General features: G+C 41.3%; 1 pseudogene; it reads left to right on the forward strand.

Moving 5' to 3' along the window:
- Positions 1-2,852: 2,852 nt before the first annotated feature.
- LOC129052839 (syncytin-1-like) lies at positions 2,853-8,850 on the forward strand (annotated as a pseudogene).
- The last annotated feature ends 4,246 nt before the right edge of the window (positions 8,851-13,096 follow it).

Here is a 13,096-nt window from a genome sequence, read left to right on the forward strand (position 1 = left end):
GAGGGCCTTCTTAGAGAGTGATGTGCATGGGCCTAGTGGTGACCCCAGCAAAGTCCACCACCATCAGGCCACCAGACACATGCTGGCCTGAAGACATGGAGCAATACACTGGGTGTTCAGTAGTGTTTGGATTCTGAAGATGAAAGACTGGGCAGAGAGCATTCTGCCTTTGAGTACATTGCTGTCCCTGTTGTTTCTTGACCTGGTAACAAGAAGGTTCCTAATGTATCATCATGTCTGAAGTTGGAGTTATAAACACATTGTGTACCAGAATTTTATGTAGCCTGCTGGGAACTTGAAATGACCATATGGACAGGTGCTCTGGAGGCAGAAACACACCAGATTTGTGTCCCAGTTCTTCCACCTCCTAGTTCTTACCTCTGGGACCTTGGGCCAGGCCCCGAGTCATTCTTGCCTCAGTTTCTTCATGTATAAAATGGCATCTATCTCATAGGCTTCTTGGGAGGATTAAATGAAGTAATGTTTGGAGCATGCTTGTCACATAGTGATTAAGATCTGACCCCAATTCACAAACCTCCAAGAAAGCTGGCCTCCAGGACAAAAAGGACATGTCCACTATGCCTTATCTGAAATCTCACGAATAGCGCAAAAGCACCATTTATAAAAGGGAAACTATAAACTATACCTTATCAAAATCAGGACATGCAAAAAAGGTGAAAAGACTATGAGAAAATATTCACAAACCATATATCTGACAAAAGACTAGGACCTAAAATATTAAAAAAAAAACCTTGCAAAACTCAAGAAACAAATAATTTAATTAGAAATCGAACATAACACATGAATAGTCGTTTCACTGAAAAGGATATACAGGTGGCAGATAAGCACATAAAAAGATGTTCCAGGCCAGGCATGGTGGCTCATGCCTATAATCCCAGCACTTTGTGAGGCTGACACAAGAGGACAAGAGGATTGCTTGAGCCTAGGACTTCGAGACCAGCCTGGGCAACATAGTGATACCCTGTATCCTAAAAAAAAAAAAAAAAAGGTAAAAAAAATTTTAAATGGTGTTCCACATCAATACCTCAACATAAGGAAAATGCAAATTAAAACTACAGTGAGATGTCACTACACAGCTATCAAAGAGAATGCTTGAAATGAAAAGTAGTGATAATAACAAATGCTGCTGAGGGTATGGAGAAACAGAATCACTCATACATTGCTTTGGGAATGTGAAATGGTAAAGTCACATTGGAAAATCATTTCTTTAAAAAGTGAACATGCAACTGCTATATGACTGACAATTGCACTACTGAGCATTTGTCCCAGAAAATGAAGACTTGTGCTCATGCAAAAATGTGTACATGAATATTCATAGCACACTTATTTGTATTAGAAAGACACAACACGGCTGGGTGCAGCGGCTCACGGCTGTAATCCCAGCACTTTGGGAGGTCGAGGCAGGCGGATCACCTGAGATCAGGAGGTCAAGACCAGCCTGGCCAACATGGTGAAACACCGTCTCTACTAAAAATACAAACATTAGCTGGGTGTGGTGGCGCATGCCTGTAATCCCAGCTACTTGGGAGGCTGAGGCAGGAGAATCACTTGAACCTGGGAGGAGGAGGTTGCAGTGAGCCGAGATTGCGCCACTGCATTCCAGCCTGGGCAGCAGAGAGAGACTCTGTTTCAAAAAAAAAAAAAAAAAAAAAAGAAGGGAAAACAAAACAAAACTTGGAAACAGCCCATATGTCTTATGGTAGGTGAATAGTTAGAGAAAAATACTGTGGTATATCCACCACCACAGGATATGACCCAGCCATGAAAATTAGTGAACTGTTAGTACACACAACAGTCTAGGTGGCTCTTCAGGGAATTATGCTGAATAAAAAGAGCCAATCCATAAGGTTACAGACAGTAGGATTCCCTTTATATAATATTCTTTTTTATTATTTATTTCTTTATTTATTTTAAACTTTTATTTTAGATTCAGGGGTACATGTGCAGGTTTGTTATATAGGCAAACTCATATCGCAGGGGTTTGTTGTACAGATTTATTTCATCACCCAGGCACTAAGCCTACCACCCTATATGATTTTTTTTTTTTTTTTTTTTTTTTTTTTTTTTTGAGATGGAGTCGCACTCTGTCGCCCAGGCTAGAGTGCAGTGGCGCGATCTCAGCTCACTGCAAGCTCTACCTCCCAGGTTCACGCCATTCTCCTGCCTCAGCAGCCCGAGTAGCTGGGACTACGGGCGCCCGCCACCACGCCTGGCTAATTTTTTTGTATTTTTAGTAGAGATGGGGTTTCACCGTGTTAGCCAGGATGGTCTCGATCTCCTGACCTCGTGATCCACCCTCCTTGGCCTCCCAAAGTGCTGGGATTACAGGCATGAGCCACCACGCCCGGCTCTATAATATTCTTGTAATGACAAAATTATAGAACTGGCAAACAGATTAGTGATTACCAGGGATTAGGGATGGGTGCTGGGGTCTGGGAGGGAGGTACATGTGATTATAAAAGGATAAATGAATGATCCTTGTGGTAATAAAAATTGTTCAGTATGTTGACTGTGCTGTTAGATATGTGAACCTACATATGTGATAAAATTCCATGGAACAAAATACACACACCCGCAAATGGGTACACGCAAAACCAAGGAAATGTGAATAACATCAGTGGATTGTACAAATGTCATTGTCTTGGTTGCGATCTTGTAGTATAGTTTTCTAAGATGTTACCCTTTGGGGAGACTGGATCTAGGGTACATGGGATCTCTCTGTATTATCTCTTACATCTACTATTACCTCAACTAAGATTTCAATAAACACATAGACAGTGACAGATAAAGTGCCACTAATTGTAAAACTAAATCAGAAATAAAATAAAGCAATGACAGAGAACCTGTCTCAGAGAAGCAAGAGGTACAACTCCCAGAGCAATTTCTACGCAGAGCACTGTGTCATGAAGCCTGATCCAAGGTCCTATCTGGACTTGATGGGACAGAGAACCTCTTCAGTGATGTCTGCCCTCATGAAGGCGGAAGTGTCCTCAGAACTAGTGCTGCATATTCGCCACCCATTCTATGTGGAGGGCCTGTCTCATAATGACAGTGTGGCACTGTGACATCTGGGGTAGAGGGGGTTTTGAGGCAGCAGGGCCTGTTTAGGGCTCCACAAATTCCACCACTGTAGGCCACGCCCTACAAGTCCAGGTGGGTTCCATGATTACATTGGGTTCTACACTAGCCGGATCCCTAAGGGGCTGAGACCACGGCTAATGTACCAGAAGCTGATATTCACTGAACCTAGGCCCTGTGCTCTACATGAATCAATTTACTAAGTACTTTGCATGAATCAATTGACTTAATCCTTGCCACAGTCCTATTGCTTACTTCTGAAAACCAGGCTTTCCTGTTCCCACATGTTCCAACTCTGGTGTAGTAGGTGTTCATTCTGCCACTGGGTCATTGGCTGATACTGACTTCTTCGTAGAGCAGCTGAGAGGTCCTTGAGAGTTACTCTCATCAGCCACTCCTCACTCACCTCCTGCCTCCTGTGCCCCAGGATTGCTGGCTAATTAGGAAGTGGCCAAGTGGGACCGTGCAGGGATCCTGGACTCTCCACAGCCACCACATCCTGTGGTCAGACAGCAGGGCTCCAGGGCAGGGATCTTGGGTAACAATAGCCGACCTACATGGAGCATTGCCTGGGTGCCAGACCCTGTGCTCAGGGTGCCACCCTTATCCTCTGACTTCATCCCCACCAGTGTCCTGTGAAATTGGTAGGATTTCCATCCCTTTTTTGTGATAAGGAGATCAAGGGTTACAGAGGTGAAGTTGCCCGAGTGCACAAAGCTGATCAGTGGAGAGCAGTAATTTGCACCCAGGCTTGGCTGACCCCAGAGCTCATGATCAAGTTTAGAGTCCTGCACAGGGCCTAGCGAAGGTCTCAGTAAATGTACAATGGCTGAATGAAAGGCCACTGGATAAATCTCATCCTGGGGCAGTACTAGTAGTCCTTAGGGTATGTGTCTTGAAATGAGGTAGCAAACCCGTCAACTGGGGTAATAGGTGTGATCTGAGCTTGTGCTAAAATATCCATCTCCTTATAGAGGCGTCAAGGAGAATTGTTCGTTTGTTGAGTACCTGCTATACATCCAGTTCTGGGCTACACTTCAAGGATGAATGAGATGGGGTCCCCTGTTTTAGAAAACACTCAGTGTTGCTGTGGAGACCAATGTCAGTTGTGAACTTCATGGTCTTTACCTGCTGTTTCTATCTTGTGAGGCCCCATCCACCTTGTCACCTTGCTTCTGATCACCACTTGGGCTGTGACTGCTACGCATTTCTGTGACAGGTTTCACTTAGGGGTTTTAGACTGTTTTGTGATTGGGCTTGGCTGGGCCTGGGCCTCCTGATATGGTGGTTTAACCCTCATTTCAGCATGTGTGTGTGTCATGGGGTGGTGAGAAGGTACATTATTGCAAGAATTTAAGCTTCCTTGCTTTTTCAAGTATCTTTCCCATATACTCTCCTAATTGGTATTTTGTTGGGCTAGTGGTTCTCGAAGTGTACACCCTGGACCAGCAGCATTACCTAGGAATTTTTTGAATGCAAAAGATCAGGCCCGAACCCAGACCTACTGAATCAGAATCCCTGGAGTTGGGCCCAGCAATCTGGGTTTTGACAAGCTCTCCAGGTGATCATGATGCAAGCTCAGGTTTAAGAACCATTGATAAATATAATGGGCCTGGGGTGTGGCTGGTACTTCATAAATGGTCAAGATGGTTACTTGGAATGATTCTGATACTTTGTAGAGCTTACTGGTCAAGAACTTGTTGTTTCTGAAGGAGGCAACATGGACCTGGTGCTCACCTTGGTTTCCCAAGGACCTTCCAGTATTTAGCCCTGAAAGTGCCACATCCTGGCAACTTCCTAAAGTCACAGATAGTTAGTTACCTTACTGATAAAGGGCAATGTAGTACCACCCATTGTTGCCAGGGTGCCATTATGTACCTTGAATTTACAGAGGGGCAAACTGTGACAGAGAGAAGTCACACAGTTTGGAAGGATGTGTTGGTGCCAGCATTCACATCCAGATCTGTCTCACTCCAGAGTCTATGCTTTTAACAAATTTCTCAATGTGGAATTGCTGTGTCAGAGCATGCATGTGAAAAATTTCTAATACTGTTGCTGAATTCTTATTCAAGAGGCACACCACATTGCCTCTTGTGCAAAAGCCACAGCAACACACATATTTTATGCACTATTGTATATATATTAATGCAGCATATATATGTATGTATATATGACAATGCATATAAAAAGATGTGTTTTTTCTATATATTTACCAAATGGGGGTTTATGAACCTGTTTAATCTTTGCCAATCTGATAAGTAGGCCTCATTTTATTTTCTGGTGCACATTTTTGACTTCAGCTAGTGTGATCAGTTGGACAGCAAAGCTGAGTGTAATGGGACACAAGAAATTGAATGGGGCATACCTCGTTTTGGCTTAGTGTGAACTTCATTGAAATAAAGTCCTGATGCACTTCAGAGGCTCCTGGGGATACCATTAAAGATACATATGTGAAAATCTATGAGGATGAACATCCCGTCTCATTGGTCCCAAGTGGATGCCAGGATTGAAGAGACCATTTTGTAAAGAAGCTTGCTGGTCTTTTCTAAGTCTCTAAAGACATCTTCCTCCTTCAAGTTGCAGTTACATGCTTGGGGCTTGGCTGAGAAACCCCTTTAAGTTACCTGGGGGAACAACATGTCAGCGGTTTAGGACACATACTCTCTCTATTCTTCAAGGGAATTTGTCTCTTTCTTCCAACCTCCTCAAATTGGTGGCAGAGTAGAGAGACATTTGATCTGTCAGAGGAATTGGAGAGGGCACAGGAATTCAAAAGCATGAGGTTGGAGGAGATATATACATGTTGTAAATGTGGAGAATCCACTAGCAGGTGAAAATGGGAGCCGTATCCCTGTACAAAGCCTACAAAAAGTTTGTGACTGAGATGTTGAAAATACAGAAGTTCTGACTCTCAATTCTTGTTTGCCTTTGAGGTCTCAACTCACCTGGACTGTTTTACCCCAAGGGTTCAGGGATAGCCCTCATCTATTTGGCCAGTAATTAGCCCAAGACTTGAGCCAGTTCTCATACCTGGACATTCTTGTTCTTCGGTATGTGGATGATTTACTTTTAGCCACCCATTCAGAAACCTTGTGCCATCAAGCCACCCAAGCACTTTTTAATTTCCTCGCCACCTGTGGCTGTTTCCAAACGAAAAGCTCAGCTCTGCTCACAGCAGGTTAAATACTTAGGGCTAAAATTATCCAAAGGCACCAGGGCCCTCAGTGAGGAATGTATCCAGCCCATACTGGCTTATCCTAATCCCAAAACCCTAAAGCAACTAAGAGGGTTCCTTGGCATAACAGGCTTCTGCCGAATATGGATTCCCAGGTATGGCGAAATAGCCAGCCATTATATACACTAATTAAGGAAACTCAGAAAGTTGATACCCATTTAGTAAAATGGACACCTGAAGCAAAAGTGGCTTTCTAGGCCCTAAAGAAGGCCCTAACCCAAGCCCCAGTGTTAAGCTTGCCAACAGGGAAAGACTTTTCTTTAAATGTCACAGAAAAAACAGGAATAGCTCTAGGAGACCTTACACAGGTCCGAGGGACGAGCTTGCAACCCATGGCATACCTGAGTAAGGAAATTGATGTAGTGGCAAAGGGTTGGCCTCATTGTTTATGGGTAGTGGCGGCAGTAGCAGTCTTAGTATCTAAAACAGTTAAAATAATACAGGGAGGAGATCTTACTGTGTGGACATCTCATGATGTGAATGACATACTCACTGCTAAAGGAGACTTGTGGCTGTCAGACAACCGTTTACTTAAATATCAGGTTCTATTACTTGAAGGGCCAGTGCTGCGACTGCGCACTTGTGCAACTCTTAACCCAGCCACATTTCTTCCAGACAATGAAGAAAAAATAGAACATAACTGTCAAGTGATTGCCCAAACCTACACCGCTTGAGGGGACCTTCTAGAGGTTCCCTTGACTGATCCCAACCTCAACTTGTATACTGATGGAAGTTCCTTTGTAGAAAAAGTACTTCAAAAGCAGGGTATGCAGTGGTCAGTAATAATGGAATACTTAAAAGTAATCCCCTTACTCCAGAAACTAGTGCTCAGCCGGCAGAACTAATAGCCCTCACTCGGGCACTAGAATTAGGAAAAAAAAAAAAAAAGGATAAATATATATACAGACTCTAAGTTTGCTTACCTAGTCCTCCATGCCAACGCAGCAATATGGAGAGAAAGAGAATTCCTACCTTCTGAGGAAACACCTATCAAACGTCAGGAAGCCATTAGGAGATATTATTGGCTGTACAAAAACCTAAAGACCTTACACTACCGGAGTCATCAGGAAAAAAAAAAAAAGGGAAATAGAAGGAAACCGCCAAGCGGATATTAAAGCCAAAAGAGCCGCAAGGCAGGACCCTCCATTAAAAATGCTTATAGAAGGACCCCTAATATGGGATAATCCCCTCCGGGAAACCAAGCCCCAGTACTCAAAAGAAAAAATAGAATGGGGAAGCTCACGAGGACATAGTTTCCTCCCCTCAGGATGGCTAGCCACCAAAGAAGGAAAAATACTTCCGCCAGCAGCTAACCAATGGAAATTACTTAAAACCCTTCACCAAACCTTTCACTTAGGCATTGATAGCAACCATCAGATGGCCAAATCATTATTTACTGGACCAGGCCTTTTCAAAACTATGAAGCAGATAGTCATGGCTTGTGAAGTGTGCCAACACCCCCCCCCCGTGCTTCAGGCCATACATTTCAATCCCTGTACCTGAACAATCGAACAACTTCAGCACAGAAATCAACACCACTTCCATTTTAGTAGGACCTCTTGTTTCCAATCTGGAAATAACCCATACCTCAAACCTCACCTGTGTAAAATTTAGCAGTACTATAGACACAACCAACTCCCAATGCATCAGGTGGGTAACTCCTCCCAGACAAATAGTCTGCCTACCATCAGAAATATTTTTTGTCTGTGGTACCTCAGCCTATCGTTGTTTAAATGGCTCTTCAGAATCTATGTGCTTCCTCTCATTCTTAGTGTAGCCTATGACCATCTACACTGAACAAGATTTATACAATTATGTCGTACCTAAGCCGCACAAGAAAAGAGTACCCATTCTTCCTTTTGTTATCAGAGCAGGAGTGCTAGGCGGACTAGGTACTGGCATTGGCGGTATCACACCCTCTACTCTGTTCTACAAACTATCTCAAAAACCAAATGGTGACATGCAATGGGTCGCCGACTCCCTGGTCACCTTGCAAGATCAACTTAACTCCCTAGCAGCACTAGTCCTTCAAAATTGAAGAGCTTTAGACTTGCTAATCACCAAAAGAGGGGGAACCTGTTTATTTTTAGGGGAAAAATGCTGTTATTATGTTAATCAATCTGGAATCATCACCAAAAAAGTTTAAAAAATTCGAGATTGAATATAACATAGAGCAGAGGAGCTTCAAAACACCGGACCCTGGGGCCTCCTCAGCCAATGGATGCCCTGGATTCTTCCTCTTAGGACTTCTAGCAGCTATAATATTGTTACTCCTCTTTGGACCCTGTATTTTTAAGCTCCTTGTTAAGCTTGTCTCTTCCAGAATCAAAGCCATAAAGCTACAAATCGTTCTTCAAATGGAGCCCCAGATGCAGTCCATGACTAAAATCTACTGCAGACCCCTGGACCAGCCTGCTAGCCCATGCTCCGACGTTGATGACATCGAAGGCACCCCTCCTGAGGAAATCTCAACTGCACGACCTCTACTACACCCCAATTCAGCAGGAAGCAGTTAGAGCAGTCGTTGGCCAACCTCCCCAACAGCACTTGAGTTTTCCTGTTGAGGGGGGTACTGAGGGACAGGACTAGCTGGATTTCCTAGGCTGACTAAGAATCCCTAAGCCTAGCTGGGAAGGTGACCACATCCACTTTTAAACACAGGGCTTGCAACTTAGCTCACACCCGACTAATCAGGTAGTAAAGAGAGCTCACTAAAATGCTAATTAGGCAAAAACAGGAGGTAAAGAAATAGCCAATCATCTATTGTCTGAGAGCACAGCGGGAGGGACAATGACTGGGATATAAACCCAGGCATTTGAGCCGGCAATGGCTACCCTCTTAGGGTCCCCTCCCTTTGTATGGGAGCTCTGTTTTACTCTATTAAATCTTGCAACTGCAAAAAAAAAAAAAAAAAAAAAAAAAAAAAGAAAATATGGAACTTGAAGGAATAATGAAAAGTAAAATTAATGTATATATAGCTTAGACTCTGAAAGGAAGAAGGAGGCCTCAAGAAAGGCCTGAAAACTGGAGGAGGTACTGTCGCAGATGGCTAAAGTTTAGAAGAAAGGAAAGTTCTACATACCATGTTCCAAGAAAGAGGTAGTCTACATGAGTTGTGGAGTCCCTTTGTCCCTAATGTGGTAGCTTTCTGATGTGATTGCCTGCTTGGAAGATTTCTCCCAAGTGACTTACATTCACAGCAGGTAGACTGGACAACTAACATGGATTGATACCTTGGTGAAGAGAAAACCAAAAAAAAATTTCCTTTTTAGAATGTTTCCAGCTGTATCAAGTTGTAATTTAGATACAATAAGATAATAAGATCCACCCATTTTATTTTTGCTTTATTTTTTAGATGATTTAGATTTTATTTTATTTTTATTTATTTTTCTTCAATTTTTATTTTAAGTTTGGGGGTACATGTGCAGGATGTGCAGGTTTGTTACATGGGTAAATGTGTGCCATGCTGGTTTGATGTACAGGTCATCTCATCACCTAGGTATAAGCCCAGCATCCATTAGCTATTCTTCCTGATGCTCTCCTTTTCCCAACACCCTGGCTCTGACAGGCCCCAGTGTGTGTTGTTCCCCACAATGTGTCCTTGAATCCACCAGTTTTAAATGTACAAGTGGATGAATTTTAGTAATTTTATATGGTTGTGTAATCACCACCACAATTAAGTCATGGTGCAGTTTCGTATATCTAAAAAGTTTCCTTGTGCCCATTTATACCCTTCCAAGACCCCATTAATTTGCTTTCTGTCACTGCAGTCTTTTGTATTTGACTTCTTCTACTTAGCATAATATTTTTGAGATTTATCCATCTCGTTGGGTCTATCAGGATTTGTTCCTTTTAGTTGCACAGTTTGTTTATCCATTCATCAGCTGATGGACATTTGAATTGTTTCCAGCTTGGGGCTACTATGAATCATGCTGCTATGAACTTTTGAGTGTGGGTATTTCTGGATGTATATTTTCACTTCTTTTGTGTAAATATCTAGAAGTGGAATTTCTGGGTTGTATGTTAACTGTATGTTTAATTTCATAACATATAGAACCTCCTCCCATACTGTTTTCCAAGTGATTATATCCACTTTGGATTCTCACCAGCAATTTCTATGAGAGATCTATTGATCCATATCCTTTCCATCACTTGGTATTGTCAGTCTTTTTAATATTAGCCATTTGAATGGGTGTGTAGTGATGTATCATTGTGGTTCTAATTCACATTTTTGCATATGGCTAATGATGTTGAGTATCTTTTCATGTAGTTATTGGCCATTCATACGCTTACTTTTGTGAAATGTCCGTTCAAACATTTTGCCTGTTTTTAATTGTCTTATTTGTCTTTTTCTTACTGAGTGATAGGAAATGTTTATAGATTCTGGATACATGTTAGATGTATATATTGCAAATATTTTCTCCTTGTATCTTATGAAGAATAGAAGTTTTGAATTTTATGAAGTCCAATTTATTAAATGTTTTCCTTTTATGGTTTATGCTTTTTGGATCCTAAGAAATCTCAGCCTACCATAAGGTCCCAAATTTTTCTCTTATGTCTTCTAGAAACTTGATAGTTTTAGTTTGTACATTTGGGTCTATCTATGAAACATTTTGAGTTAATTTTTGTGCCTGGTGTGAGATAAGGGTAGAGGTTTATATTCTTTCCCAAATGGATATCCATTTGTTCCAGCATTATTTGTTTAAAAAACAGGCCGGGCACGGTGGCTCACGCCTGTAATCCCAGCACTTTGGGAGGCCGAGGTGGGTGGATCATGAGGTCTGGAGTTTGAGACCATCCTGGCCAACATGATGAAACCCCGTCTCTACCAAAAATACAAAAAATGAGCCGGGCATGGCGGCACGTGCCTGTAGTCCCAGCTACTTGGGAGGCTGAGGCAGGAGAACTCCTTGAACCCAGGAGGCAGATCTTGCAGTGAGCCCAGATTGTGCCACTGCACTCCAGCCTGGTGACACAGCGAGACTCCGAGACTCCGTCTCAAACAAAACAAAACAAAACAAAAACAAACAAACAAACAAACAAACAGTCCTGGTTTGTTTGCTTTTCTTCTGTTTTCTCTCTGTACTTGTATTTTACTGAGCTAAGGGTCCATTGTCTGTATCTGGTAACAATCATGTGGATCTAAATTATAAGTGGAAATACTACTGTTGCTTCAGAAATGGAGCCTAGGTTGTAAGGAATATTAGTAATTTGGCTATGGCATTTGGTAATGTTTTGTGGATGTGTAAACTAAGGACACCACAAGAAGAACCAATACACATGTTAATCCATTTATCCTCACCTATCTTTGAAGACCTCCAAAAATATTAACTGTAATTTAGCTCAGAAACTATCAAACCTAGACTCATCCGAATCACTTAAATTGTCTTAAATTGTGCCTTAAATTGTCCTTTATTTTTATTGTAGAGATAATGACTGCATATGGTTTCTAAGAAATTGAACAGTATAGAAGAGAAAGTTTCCTGTTTATTTACTAGTTTCCAGTCAAGAGGTAACTGTTTAAAATTAATTTGAATTTTGAGTTTTTCTGATGATTAACATCATTACTTTAAAAATGTGTTTATACTTCTAGCTCTTGCTTTATCATTTTTAGACAGTATTTGTTGACTACTAAGAAAAATGAAGGATTTAACATATGCTACCTCTTTAACCTATTTCTGACTTCCTCCAAATTTTATTATATTATTATAATTTTCAGAACATCTTAGTGGTTGCCTTTACAACTTTAAGTAATATACTTAACTCTCTATTTCTGGATCCATTAATTACATACGTTTATTGGCGCTCATTTCAGAGATGCTTGCCTACACTCTTTCCCTCTCCACTGCTTCCGACTTCTGCCAGGTGTAATATTTCTTGTACGTTATTAAGCTCATAGTAACTACTGTCTGTGTTCAAACCTCTGTTCCAACACTTGTTATCTATGTAATCTTAGGTAAATTACTGAACGTCTCTGTGCCATCACTTTCCTCAATTGTCAAATGGAGATGATAACATCTTCATAGGGTTGCTGTAAGACAAAATTTCACTGAAATCGAAATAAATATTTCAAAGCACTTAAAATTATATTTGGCATATAGTAAGTGCTTTTTAAGTGTTAAATATAAAAATAAAATGACAAAATTAAAAATAAAAAAATTCTGTTTTACAACTTTAATGAAATCTTCAGACTGCTGTAACTCTAGCTTGATTCAAAAAATCAAACCAATGGGCAAAAGAGATAAATATTTCACCAGGGAGGATATACAGATGGCAAATAGGCACATGGAAATATGTTCAATGTCATTAAATGTTAGGGAGACTTAAATTAACAACACAATGAGATCACTATGTATCTATCAGAAGGGCTAAAATTGGTACAATAACACATGCTTTGGAAGATGTGGTGAAACTGGATCACTCATACAGTGCTGGTAGAAATGTAAAATGATACAGCCACTTTAGAAGAAAGTTTCTTTTGGAGGAAAGTGGGTATAGATATAAGAAGGAAACATAAGGGATTCTTGTGGTGATGGAATTGTTCTGTATTTTGACTGTACCTTGACTGTACCAATGTCAGTATCTTGGTTGTGATATTGTGTTATAATTTTACAAAGTGTCGTCAGTGAGGGAAATGGGGTAAAGGGTACACTGGATCCTCCGGCTCTCTCTGTATTGTTTCTTACAACTACATGTGAATCTAAGATTACCTTAAAATGAAAAGTTTACAGCTAGGCACGGTGGCACATGCCTATAATCCTA

Source organism: Pongo abelii, chromosome X (assembly GCF_028885655.2).
Source record: "Pongo abelii isolate AG06213 chromosome X, NHGRI_mPonAbe1-v2.0_pri, whole genome shotgun sequence".
In the NCBI taxonomy this organism is placed as follows: domain Eukaryota; kingdom Metazoa; phylum Chordata; class Mammalia; order Primates; family Hominidae; genus Pongo; species Pongo abelii.